Below are 13373 nucleotides of genomic sequence, written 5' to 3' on the forward strand. Positions count from 1 at the left end.
GGACCTGAAGGAGGGAGAAGCTGGGGAGTACACTCCTGATTTGTACTGGTTTGGCAAAACAAGCTGCTGTAAACCGAGCTGAACTGTCTGGTTGCAGCTGGTCTGCACTGCTTTGGAATGACCAAAGGAGAAAAATATACTAATGATACTGGCTATATAAATTAAATGTTAAAGAATTATTTAAGGTTGATGCTTCATATTTTCAAATTATTATAAATATCACATGGTAGCATTGTTTGCATTACTTATTTGTTTTTCATATAGGATATTCCCAGGAGCAGCGCCAGGGTTTTTGACGCCTGAGACGGGGGTCCTTCCGCGCTCCCAGTCGTTGGCTGCAATTCTGCAGCGGGGGGGTCCTTCTGTGCTCCCAGTCTTTGGGGCACTTTGGCAGCGGGTCCCAGAGCGAGTGAAGGACCCGCCGCAGAATTGCCGCTGGAGACCAGGAGTGTGGAAGGACCCCAGCCACCGAATTGCCGCCGAGGGCAGCAAAATCCCGCCCCCTCAAATCCTGGTGTCCTAGGCGAACACCTTGGTCGCCTAAATGGAAGCACCAGCCCTGGATATTCCCAAATGAAAGCTACATCAAAATGGAAGTAAGATTGAAAGTACAGATCAGTAATTTAAGGACAATTATCAGTAATGAAGGTTAAAAGGTAGGTTAATATGTTTAGGATAAAAAAAATTAAAATATATATGCTAATTATATTGTAATTATTCCCAAACCAAATGTTACAAACACAGGAAATTAAGAGTAAAGGTTAAATTGAAAAGAAATCCAAACATGTTAATGTATAGAAATGGACATGTATGGTACCCAAACAACCTTAGCTATGCCCTTAATGACATTATGAAAGGGAGTGTATATCTGTGTGGGAGGGTGCGGGAATCATGAGGAATATAAAATATTTTTAAAAATCGGTTTGATTTAATCTGGAACCACAAACACTAAAACGCTTTAATTATAAATATACGGTAGTTATTGCATGTTTGTCACTGCTTTATCATATACAAATGTATAGACTTTTGTGTGTGTCCAAAAAATATCAGATAAGAAACAAATGCCAATTAATATGTGGCTGTTCATAGTGAATGACCTATTTGACAAATTTAACTTTTCCGTTTGTAAATTATCACATAATATATTTGAGTTTTACACATTCTTCTATATTGTTAGAACACTTTATGCAAATATATTTTAGCCTATGGTTGAGTGCTTGTGGGTTTTTTTTTTTTTTTGTAAACTACTTGCTTTGACTGTCATCAATTTGTTCATGATGACTGATTAGCCTTGTAAATATATGATATTGTTTCTACTTCTTAACTGAATGACTGAAGGGTACTCAAAGGAGGGAGATCAGATTTCAACATGAACTCTTGAATGCTTTTGGCTTATATCAGTGTGTAAACAGAATTTCATGAATATTTGCAAGGTTTTTATTTGTGTGAACAGTCTTCTGAACAAAAACATTGATTATGTGAAAATTTGTGGAACCAATTAAATTTATAGTTATATTGAAATGACAGTTTGCACATACTTTTGTAGCATTTGCCCATTTTTAGGTACTAATTCAGACAAACACTGAAGCGTGTGCTTATATTTAAGCACATAAATATTCCAGTTTAAGTCAGCAGTATTCATGTGCTTAAAGTTAGGCATGCCCTTAAATATCTTGCTGAATCAGAGCCATAGGGAGGATATTACATAGTCTGAGGATACTGTGTACCTGGTGCGATCGGGAATTAGCAGGCACACTTACTATTTTGTATCTATTCATGCAGAGTGCTGAAAATATATCTCAGATGTTCCGAGCAACTGATTGTTTCCTCAAATAAGAAACATTTTGATTAGTTTGTAGAAAATGTTGTTATCCCAATACCATCCCTACAAGCTTGTAATTCTTACTCAGACAAAGACTACAGGATATGGCCTTAGATCAGATCAGATACCTCATGGTAAATAAGCATAGGTTTGTTAGGGTTGTGAGTTTTTTTCTGCAATACTAAAGTACTTTCCAAACAAAACCTCCTATGCATGAATTGGACTAATTGTCCTCCATTGCACTTTAACTTCTCCAGAACTGTCACTTGAATATCTTAAAAAAAAAGAGGGGGGGTGGAGTAAAAGACTGAGCTCCATTGTTGATGCAAACACACGCAGCTCATTGCTGATCTTAAATAAGTATCACACCTATGACGTATCTCAGCCGCTAAAGCCCATATGAGGATCCTTGGCCAGAATAGTGGATCTTGGAATTATACCTGAATGGAGACCACTGCTAGTAAAGGAACGTAAACAATGGATGCAAGTATTCTTTATTTTTAATGAGTTGTTACATAGTTTAATTGACTTAACATGAAGTTCTTTTGGTGGTTACCTTCAGCTACAAGGAGATATAGTATAAATTATAATTATGAATATGTATTGTACCTATAAACAACAATGTTCCTTTTTGATTAACTATCATCGAATCTTTCTCTCTACTCTTCTGCAATAAGAAAAGAGAATGAGAATACAATTTGTGTGAATTTTCACATTAAACACTGACTACACTGATTCCCTCTCAATAACTTAAGGATGATGTTTCTGTTGAGCTAGTACAGATAAGGGCAAAGTTCTTCTCGGCAATATGAGAGAAGTTAAATGTGACCCTTTGTTGGAGATTCTCTTTCACACAGAAAAATCAAAGCTGCCACTGCCTTGGGGTACAGTAGTTTCACTTTCCAGTGACAGCTGCACTGCACCTCAATAGTGCAACTGTACATAAATCAAAACTGCTTTATGGTAAATGGAAATTAATTTATGGTAATTCTAAATTTCAGTGGATTCCTATGGAAATGCACATGAATGCCAAAAGAATTCTCATGATGGATGACAGAACCATGAATACTAAGGGAAACAATAGTGATTTGCCCCTATTATGTAAAGCATTGGCCAAGAATCACTGGAGTTCTTTGTATCAGCTTTTTCTAGATACCTGTTCCTGAACAGTAGCAATTTGTTATGACAGACTTTTCTATTCAGAAGTGCTACAAAGAATCAGTCATTTGTCAATATGCATTCATACAATTACATACTGATGCATTCACTTAACATAAACTGCATACTGCGGCTGAGAATTAATCTGCTAGCATCTGCCACTTGACACACTTACTACACGACTTAGAACTTTCTCCTGCAGATCTCTGAATGTCAGGAGAAATGGTATCATTTTATGTTATGGGTATATATTTCTTTCCCCACCCCATCATGTGTTCATATTTCAAAAAACACTGTTTGAAGTAAATGCTATATGCACTGTAGAACCATTTAGGAATTTTAACATAAAGCAGCCTCTTCCCAATTGGCTGCCTGTTGCGCAGCCTCCCTAGGGTTCTATTAACCCTTTGTGGGCTAGTGAGGGGCAGATGCCCCATGAAGTGCATACTTCTAGTTTAGGTACATGCATAAGTGCCTTGCTGATTTGTCTGTAAAATAAATTCCTTTGATTATGTCTCCTTGGGGCACTGCATGATTGCCAATGCACAGCTGGGCCTAATAGATACAATCTAGCCCAACATTTTTAAAGAAAGTAATTTGAAAAAGATCTGATCTGAAATTTATTTTTACTTTGCTGGACATCTGAGTACTTGTGTGATTCTGTCACAAGTATTGTGAACAGGACCCCTACTGTCAGACACTAGGGAACCCTTATTAGCTAATTATTATGGTGTAGTCTTTGGGCTAAATACTCACCTTCCTGAAATTCATGGTAGTTCACTTTAATGGGGCTATAGGAATTAGGCCATTGTATTATCCAGTCATAGAATATTTACATTGTAATCATACTTTATTTTAAATGTACATGCAAACTAAGTTAAATGTGTAATACCTGAACATTAATCAGTTATATCAATGAAGCATCTACTTGTAAAGAAAGGATGAGTGCCTTATATCATGAGACCTACATCCTTCAGAGATGCAATATGTAGACTGTATACATTTTAAATTAAAATACATTTGACTTGCTTAACTAGGGTGAGCAACTGGTATCAACAATGGAAAGTTTATATATGAACAATACTTTAGACTGTTTAAATACTTAGTCCTGCCACGAGTGCAGGGGACTGGACTAGATGATCTCTCGAGGTCCCTTCCAGGTCTATGATTCTATGATTGTTTCTATTGCTAGCTGTTTTTTGCTGTTGCTAAAAAACAATGATTTCAAGAATGTTATGTGCCCTTTAGAGCAAGGATTCTCTTCATTTTAATTTCTGTGAAAGTCCATGTTTAATAATATCTTCATGATGAAGATCCCATGCAATTCAAGGAGCAGCTACAGCAAGTTTGTAACATGGTATAAAATGGGAAAGCTTATGACAACTGGAAACAAGAATTGTGTGTTAGCAGTTCTGCAAAACTCTTTTTGATGGCATTCCTAACGCAGATGAGAGTGGAGACTGCACTTTGCAGACTCAATGATGTGGAGCTTTTGTGATCACATTCATCTACTGTATGTGGTCTTAAAAACTTGATTCTATAAGCTCTCCAGAAGAAAATTCTGAGAGTACACAAAGGGAGGGATGACATCAAAGTCAGGGAGCTGAGCAGCTGCCAACAGTGCATCAAGGGTAAATACAAAGAAATATGGTGTGTAATGTACTGCCAGCCCCAAGTTCCTGTCAAGTTCTAATGGTAGCAATAGATAATGAAGGCATAGAATGAAATAAACAGTTCTTCAATATACTTAGGGACTTGTTCTGCCTTCCACATTCTGAAGCAGAAGGAAGCCAAACCTGCTAAAAGCTGGTGGGTAGGGGAAAGGGTGATGGCAGTGTAAAAGGTTCTGTTTCTGTGGCATGGTCGCTTCCTCTACCCCTGAGCAGGTCCCAGTAGAAACTTCTTCATAAATTCTGGCCTCTGCATGGATTCAGAGGCAAGGAAGGTGAGATAAAGCCAGGAGGGGGCCTCACTCTGTGGCATGCTCCCTTACAGATCCTGTAACTATTCAATTGGATCAGGAGTTAATGCTGTTCCTAAGAGCATTCTCTACAAGTGGTTCACCCTATGCACCCTGTGCAACCAGGAAGAGGAAACAGCCAATGGTAGGCCAGGAGCAGGGAGGTAGTGGCAGGGAAATATTGGGCCTTCACAAGTGTATTGATCCATGTAGATCACAGCACATCTGCTGGTTTAGAAGGCTAATTCTCTGCACACTGTGCAGTAGTGGCGGAGGGAGGAGAGAGGAGTGTAGATGAAGGTTGCAAACCTCCCCTGCCCACAATGGAATGATGACAAGCAACTTCAGAGTTGAAACTCATAATCTTTTGGGAGGCTTTCCTGGGGTGAGAGGATGTGATCCTTAAAATTAGTGGGGGACATACAGAAATGGAGCAAGAGAGGGAGAAAAGCAAGATGAAAACCACAAAGTTTTTTTTTTAAATGTGTATAGTAGCTACACATTTTCACAGGAAGGAAGCCATACTATATGTACTTAGTGTGACAGACCCAGGCCACTGGGGTACAGGAGTCTGGTAGAGGGCAAATATACTGGTCACTGGCTGAGTAGTTTTCTGTTCCCTGAGTGACCAGAGCAGGGGCTGCACTAGAGTAATCAGGAACCTGCTAGAACCAATTAAGGCAGACAGGCTGATTAGAACACCTGCAGCCAATCAAGGCAGGCTAATCAGGGCACCTGGGTTTAAAAAGGAGCTCACTCCAGTCAGGAAGGGGGGAGCCAGAGGAGAGGAAGTGTGTGTGAGGAGCTGGAAGCAAGAGGTGCAAGGAGCTGAGAGGGTGTGCTGCTGGAGGACTAAGTAGTACAAGCGTTATCAGACACCAGGAGGAAGGGCCTGCGGTGAGGATAAAGAAGGTGTTTGGAGGAGGCCATGGGAAAGTAGTCCAGGGAGTTGTAGCTGTCATGCAGCTGTTACAGGAGGCACTATAGACAGCTGCAATCCACAGGGCGCTGGGCTGGAACCTGGAGTAGAGGGCAGGCCTGGGTTCCCCCCAAACCTCCTAACTCCTGATCAGACACAGGAGAAGTTGACCCAGACTGTGAGGAAGATCACTGAGGTGAGCAAATCTGCCAAATAAACACAGGACCCACCAAGGTAGAAGAGGAACTTTGTCACATTAGTTAGAATAGAGAAGTGTGTGAGAGAGTTCATATGGTGTAATATGCATACAAGTCATACATTTAAAAAAATATGATGCCATCAGTGGTTATTCACCGAAGATGAGTAATCCTTAGAGTGATGGACCACTGCAGAGATGCTTGTTTCATACAGTGGTAGTGCTCTATTAGTAGTTTAATCAGGCACTGCTTGAGTGCTCTTGGATGTGTGGGTCTTGACAAAATAACATTTTTCAGGTTCTGTAATTCATTTCCAGGTTACATCCAATAATCAGACTAATGAATAATGACTATGTGTTACTCACAAGAAATGAAGATTCTGTCAGAAGGAAAAATGAGGATGGTTTTGTGGGACTAATTATTTAGTAATCTTGCTATTTCTCAATGTCTCCCTTTCATGAGGCCTTGAAGCACTGAAAGTATTTGTTTTCTGGGTAATGTCTAAGCTATTTCCTATTACATGAGGATACCTCTGTCTTTTTGTGTGTATTATAGTGGAGTCTTGATCACAACCTACTTTAGATAAGGTTGCCAAATAGTTTCCGCTACAGACTCCCGTTTTCAGGCACTAACAACTTTTGTGAAACTTTCTCTCTTCATCCTGAAATTTTCCATGTTTAGTGAGAAGCTAAGAAAAGTCACACTGTATGTAGCTAATTAGTCAAACTGTGAAATTAATTCTTTGGACTCTTGAATTATTCCAACCTGGTCAGGATCCCTTTCAAAATGTCACACAGAAATATGAGACTGGGTAAAAGATCTTCCTGCTTCATTTCCTCATCAAAATACTTCCTTCAATTTGATTGGGGAAGGAGCACCAGCATGGAATATGATTTCTTCTACTAATTGACTTTAAAAACTTCTGGTTTCTGGTGGCCTCTGTCAAAAGTAGTTGGGTTTCAGTGTGTCGTTAAAAAGTTCAGGGTTTATGGAACAGTAGTTGGAGCGGGGTTCGAGATTGAGCCCAGTGTCTTATTGATGAACACACCACAAATTTGGGTTAAATTCAGAGGTGAGTCAGAATAAACTGGTGAACTGGCCCCTTCTTCTGATCCTATCAGTGTATAAACTATACCATTTCAGACTTCCCTAGACAAACCATGACTTTGGCCCATTTTCACCAGCATTGCAAAACAAGATTTGAACTGAGGTTGACAAGACTTGAAAAATTAACTCACTATAATCCTACAAAGTGAAATTTAGAAAAGGAGAATGAGTTTTGGATATGTCAGCATAGTATTTGATGGATATAGTGCAACAGTGTCATCGGTTTTGTTTTAATGATGATTTGTTCTGTTCCATGAGGGAATCTTTACCAAAGGATACATGGACCATAGCAGCAAAGAATTCTGTGGCACCTTATAGACTAACAGAGGTTTTGGAGCATGAGCTTTCGTGGGTGAATACCCACTTCCTCAGATGCATCTGAGGAAGTGGGTATTCACCCACGAAAGCTCATGCTCCAAAACCTCTGTTAGTCTATAAGGTGCCACAGGATTCTTTGCTGCTTTTACAGATCCAGACTAACACGGCTACCCTCTGATACTATGGACCATAGTTAAGCTTTGGATTTAGTGAATAATTCCATCACAATTGTTACATTGAGATTATTGAGTTTCTGGTTTTAGGTGTGCATCTGTTTAATAGATTATGGAACAAATTCATCCTTGGTTTTACTCTCTTGATTTCAGTGGCATTACACTGAGAATTAGTCTAGTTTATTTGTCTAGCAAACATCCGAGTTCTCTGGATTTAGGTTGTTTTTGCCAGCTGCCAACTGTCACTTCATGATTATTCAACATTTTATTAAGCAATTGCCATCTTACATTAAACCTATCAAAATGTTACCTTATATTGATGACAAAGTGGGTTTTAGTGGTGGGAGGATTATAAATAAGATCTTAATCTTTGGATCAACTTTACAAATAAGAAAAGATGGCTCATTAATAATAAAATCCTGCCAAATATCACAGAAACAGTTTGACTACCACTTTTATGTACTATAACCTACAAAAAATTGATATTTAGAAACCTGATCCACAGCTCATTGGAGCTCATGGGAAGACTCCACTCTACTTCAATGGGTTTATTATCAAACCCTTGAAGTGTAAAGGAGTGGCAGCAAATTAAGACTCTCTGATACCTTTGGGGTCATTTTGAAAGGGTTGTTGATTTGATTTAATTATGCTGGACAGGTAACAAACTCAAAAATAAGGGTTCTGTTTTTGACACAACTGTAGTTTGATTGTGGGCACTAGGAGAACTATGGCCTCTTTTATTATATTAGCGTTTGTTGATTATGGTTACATAATTTATGGTGCTGAATCATCCCTATAGCATACTGAATAGAAAACATATCAGTCTGTAATACAGGATGGTGATTGGTTTTGTTGGCAGATGTGAGAAAGCATCATTGCTCATTATATGGTAGGCTTAATTAGTTTTCTCCTGAATTACGTAGACAATATTCTCTTGATCTGTTCACACACAGGGTAATTAATTTCAAAATCCCTGAATTATTGTAGATTGTTAACGTTTTTCAGATAGTGGTGATTCTCCGGGATTGATTTATAATAAAAAAGCTGCTTTGTCCTTCATGTGAGAAATAATAAGGAACACAAAGGTTGTATGCCTTGTTAGCAGCAGCATCCACTTAGAATCAGGAAAGAATTCCACTGACAATTGTCACTTTTAAGAAAAAATGTGTACAACAGATGAAAAACTCCAGGATGGAAGTGAGGGAGGTGAAGGAGGTGGGGATCAGCTCTGGGTCCAAAATCTTCAAAGATGGGTGACTAAAATTAGCCACCTAAATCCACATTTCAGCTCCTAAAGAAGTAACCTGGCTTTCAGAAGTGCTGAGCGCTTGCAGCCCCCATCTGAAATATTTTATTTAGGCACTCACACATTTGAAAAATGTGACTAGATTAGGAGAATACAGGAGATGTTTGCCCAATTTAAGGGCTTGCCCACACTCTGCTGCTGTCCAGAGAGCTGGGGGTAAACCCTGGCAGGCATCCGGTGCAAGAGGGCCTGTTGCTCAGTTATGAAGCATATGCTCTGTGCCACTGTCACTGTGCCTCTGGTTCCTTCCCATCACTGAGTCCACTGCTGAGTTACTCTATATTTCCCAAGCCTACCTCACCCACACAGTCAATCTCCCATCACACAAAACTACCAAGAAACATCATTGAGGCACCCTTTAACAGCTGGGAGGGAAGAAGGGCTGTTGATGGTGAGTGCCTCCAAAGCCCTAGCTCTGCTGGAGGCCAGTGGGACCTCAGCTAGCCTCTTGGGTCTGGTGCTCCTGCTTGCTGACTCTTTCCTTCTTGAACAATGCTGGGGCTGCCTTTTAAAGGGCCACTGCTCCTGAGAAATTCTGTGGAGGGCTTCAGCCCACCTGGTGTTCCTGGAAGGGGAGTGAGGCTGCTAGAGCCATGTAATCACAGAGTCCTGCTTCCGATCCTTGCAAAGTGTGTGTAAAATGCTACTGTCCTACTCTGGTGCAATTTTATACTCATTATGCACAGGCTTTAGTGATGACATAAAGTGCAAGGCACGGGCAATCATGCTGCTCATCTCCTGAGTACTGGGATTTGTTTATTTTTTGGCTGTGAGAATAGAAATTACAACACTGTCTTATAAGTTCCCTGGATCTCTTAGTGAAAAGACAGGTTTCTCCCAAGGGACTTCAGTAGCCTGTATGAATAAATTCCGCCTCTCTAAGAAGAGAGATCTTTTTGAAAGGGATGTCGTAACCTTCTAGGCTGAGCTTTTCAAAGCAGCCTAAAGGATTTAGACACACATCTTCCATTAACTTTAATGGAAGGGATGTTCCTAAGTGCAGTAGCTTGCTTTGAAAAGCTCACTCCATGAGTTGTTTCCCTGGCAAGGGAGAATACAATTCAGTATCCAAGGTTAAGAGCACTGGACCAAAATTAGTATTTTCCATATAAGCCCTCTGAGTGCTCTGTGCCAAAGTTGAGGAAATTAGGAAAAAGAAAAAAAATCCAATCCAGAAGATGGTATTGGGGGACAGGGAGAAGAATCTTCTTGAGGGAAGGAGCTTCCAGATGATTGCAAAGTGGTAATCACTGTAATGCAAATGAATAGATTTTGTGGCTGGGTTCTTACTGTGGGAGCAGCTTAGCTTCCCATATTTGGCTTTCTATAATTAGGCTGAAATGAGCACTGACTGAAATATTGGAGGGGGAAGAAGAGAAAAGAGTGTTGTTTTTTTTCCAGTTTTCAAAATTCAGAGTAAGGAATACTGGGAGCACATATACAAAGCAGATAGCGGTGCCTGCCCCATTTATCCTATTCAATCTGTCCGGGTCAGAGACTATTTTGGCAGACTGAAAAGCAAATACATAGGTAGTGTTGTGAGGCACAAAAGAGGCATGTGATTAAAAGCATAACAGAAGCAGCACTTGTGGAAAGAGCACAGTTGGTATGCACAGGAGGGGGCCCAGAACAATTCTCAGTGCTGCATACACAGTCCCACCCTGACTGAGCTCATATGAGAATAATAAAATGCCAGGAGTTTGCCATAGTATAGTCCAGTGCTGCTTAGAAAAGGGAAATTAAAAGGAACAATATAGCCAAGTGAAAGAGCTGTGTGCCGCTAATTCAAAAGGATAAAAATTAAGATGTCCTTTTACGTGCTGACAGCTACTCTTAAGAAATGTTGCTCTTCCTTTTCTAACATAAGAAGCAGTCTGGATAAAGTGGCATTGCTTTATACTCTCTCAAGTTTATGAGAAGCCTTGGTGTCATAACCTTACTAGGTCAGAAAAGTGAAAAGGGGGTTAGGGAGACTGAAAAAGCCTCTTTGAATTTTGTGCTGCAAGCCTGAAAATAGGGGATGTGTACTGGAAAATGTCTTAGTAATTTATTCAGCTAGATTGCTGCCCTTCCACTAGCTATAATGGCACTCTAGAGTGGGTTGGTGTAAATAGCGTCAGATGCCATTTATGTGATTACTATCTACAGATGTTCTCATCTTAGATGAGAAAGAATGTATCCGCTTGAAAGACCAGTAACTCTGAACTAGACTGTGTCAAAAGAGTTTTGCACTTAGGGGTTTGAAGCAACTCAAAGAAAGTTGTGGAACAGACATCATTTCCTGAAAGGAAGGACTTTGTGAACGCCAAGACAAAACAAAAGCATTTCAGCCATTGTGTGTGGGGCTGACTGGAAAACAGGAATTCTGCTTTGTAAAAAATTTTGAAGTTCCAACATTTTTGTCCTGCATCAGAACAAAACTAGAATTGTAGAAAATTTCTAAAACCTCCCAGCCCCAAAATACAGCTGTAAAGATAGCCAAGAGAGTGATGGAAAAGGCAAAACAGTCCAAAAGGATCCCAACATGGCAATGCTAGACCATCTCTTCTATACACTCTCAGGGACTAGGTAATAGTCCAGATGATGATCTGGAGAACCAAGGCTCTACTTCACTTAATGGATAGTCTGTTGCAGCCCACTGAAGTAATAACAGCATACAGAGCAAGCTAAAAGAACACCAAGCTAAGGAGGCAGCCCACTGTAAGAAAGGAGTCAAGGATCTGAGGCCACTATGCACAGATGAACAGGTTTGGGTTTGACCATCAAATAGTCACACAAAGCAATGGCAAAGGGCAACAGTCCAAGCTGCAGCTGGTGTCATAACGTTTCTTCCCAGATCTGGACCTTAGCGTCCAAAATATGGGTGTTAGCATGAAAACCTCCAAGCTTAGTAAATCTAACACAAAGAGATTTTTCCCCCTGACTTCTTCCTCCCACCAATTCCCTGGTGAGCTGCAGACTCAATTCCCTGGAGTCCCCACTAAAGAAAAACTCCAACAGGTCTTAAAAAGAAAGCTTTATATAAAAAGAAAGAAAAGGGACATAAAATGGTCTTTGTATTAAGGTGACAATATACAGGGTCAATTGCTTAAAAGAAAATGAATAAACAGCCTTATTCAAAAAGAATACACTCCAGCAACTACACACATGTAAATACAAAAAAACAATATAAACCTATTGTCTTACTATCCTTGTACTTACAACTTGGAAACAGAAGATTAGAAAGCCTGGAGATAGAAAAATCACTCTCAGAGCCGAGAGGGCACAGACACAAGACAAAGAACAAAGAACTCACACCCAAAACTTCCCTCCACCCAGATTTGAAAAAGTCTTGTTTCCTGATTGGTCCTCTGATCAGGTGTTTCAGGTTACTGTTTGTTAACCCTTTTATAGGTGAAAGAGACATTAACCCTCAGCTATCTGTTTATGACAGCTGGACATACATTATAGGAGGTTTCTGAAGACAAACTGAAGATGACAGCAGTGTAGCGGTAGACAAATGGCCCATTGGGACAGATGGGACCAGGACCAGGAAGACAAAGCCTTGACCATCAGCTGGCCAGTTGTGGGTGTGTCAGACATGAAGTATGTGAGTAACACTGAGGACCAACAGGACTTCCCCGACAGAATGAAGGCAGCCACTATGTGGCAATGTTTCCTTCCAACAGAAATAACACAGACAAGAAATGAGAGACTGGTACGAAGACCTGCATACCTGAAGGACTATGAGGCCTAACAGACTACAGTGGGTTAACAGTAAAGTCCATATCCCAGAAGTGGGCTGTATACTTGTAAACTTTGGCCCCAGTAAGTCAGCACATGCACAAAAGATGCAACAACAGAAAATGCTGAAAGGAAAGATGCAGCAACCTGCATGGAACTTAGAGGGTCCTGAAGAGAAAAGTTTGGAGGAGGTACCAGGAAGTTGGTGTGTGTGCATTTGCCTGGAATGGTAGTTGCAATTGCAGCACTTTGTAAATAGTTCTAGCAAAAAAGAGCCAGTTTAGTTTTACAGGCATGGTGTCTTCTGATGTTACCCAGCATATAGTACCAATCCTTTCTTCCTGGGGGAGACTCTGAATCCAATCATCCTAACCAGCTTTAAAAACTCAGGAACTTGGAGTGGTTCCTCAAGGGAGAGCCTGGTATTCTACTGTATTATCATTAAAGATCAGGAGCGGCACCAGGGTTTTTGGCACCCAAAGTGGGGGTCCTTCCGCGCTCCCGGTCGTTGGCGGCAATTCTGCGGTGGGGGGATCCTTCCGCGGCTCCTGGTCTTTAGGGCACTTTGGCGGTGGGTCCCGGAGCGACTGAAGGACCTGCCGCAGAATTGCCGCCGAAGACCTGGAGTGCGAAAGGATCCCCCGCCGCCGAATTGCTGCCGAGGATGGCAAAATACCCCCTCCTCCAAAT

This window comes from Gopherus flavomarginatus, chromosome 4 (assembly GCF_025201925.1).
Source record: "Gopherus flavomarginatus isolate rGopFla2 chromosome 4, rGopFla2.mat.asm, whole genome shotgun sequence".
NCBI lineage: Eukaryota > Metazoa > Chordata > Testudines > Testudinidae > Gopherus > Gopherus flavomarginatus.